This window comes from Mustela nivalis (assembly GCF_964662115.1).
Source record: "Mustela nivalis genome assembly, chromosome: X".
Lineage (NCBI taxonomy): Eukaryota > Metazoa > Chordata > Mammalia > Carnivora > Mustelidae > Mustela > Mustela nivalis.
The window spans coordinates 132,186,417-132,187,370 of NC_139040.1; positions in this window are offsets into that span (position 1 = coordinate 132,186,417).

Consider the following 954-nt stretch of genomic DNA (forward strand, 5'->3'; position numbering starts at 1 on the left):
TTTGATGTGGGTTGTTACCTTCCACAAATCCGTGGAGGAAAGACGACTACTATGGTTGGGCATACTTTGATGACGGTCACTACCTTCCACAAATCCATAGAGGAAGGACGGCTTCAAGGGTTGGATGTGCTTTGATGTGGGTTGTGACCTTCCATAAATCCACAGAGGAAGGAAGTCTACTACAGTTGGGCGTACTTTGATGTGATTTGCTACCTTCCACAGATCCATGGAGGAAGGACATCTACTACAGTTGGGCTTACTTTGATGATGGTTGCTACCTTCCACAAATCCATAAAGGAAGGACATCTACTAGGTAGGGTTGAGGGTATCTTGATGTGGCTGGCTACACAGTAGTGAGAAAACACGCGAGTCTACGGCACCTTGCCGCTGGCTTCCCGTGCTGTCTGGCCCCTTGGAGAGCTCACCTTAGCAGGTCATGATTCTTGCACATGACCAAGGTGGCATCTGCTGTGCACTGAGGAAGGGACAGCCCCCCTTCAAGTGTTTTAAAAATAAAGTAGTAAAAAGTTGGCCATGGGCACTGAGTATGAATGATGCTTGAAGACATGGCTCCAGCCGCCATCAACAGACACCACCAGGAGGATGACACAATGTTCTTCACTGTCCACCACAAACGCAATGGACAGCTGACCCTGAAATGCTAACGGTTCTTCCTGGGAACACGGAACAATAAACTTCCCTAGATCCCAACTCAGACTCATGTACAGCATGGCGATTCAAGAGCACATCTCCCCCTCCTAGTTTCCAAAAGCTGGGGGCCAGACTCCCTGCAAAGCTTCCCTGAGCAGAGATGCTGGAAATGGATAGCCAGCTCCCTGTATCAAGGACAAAGGATGACTTCAGACTGTACGGTGAAAGAGAGGCGAAGTCAAGGCGGTCCACACTCAAAGACGAAGACCCCTCGCTCCTTTTTGCACTCACCTTTATTGATGC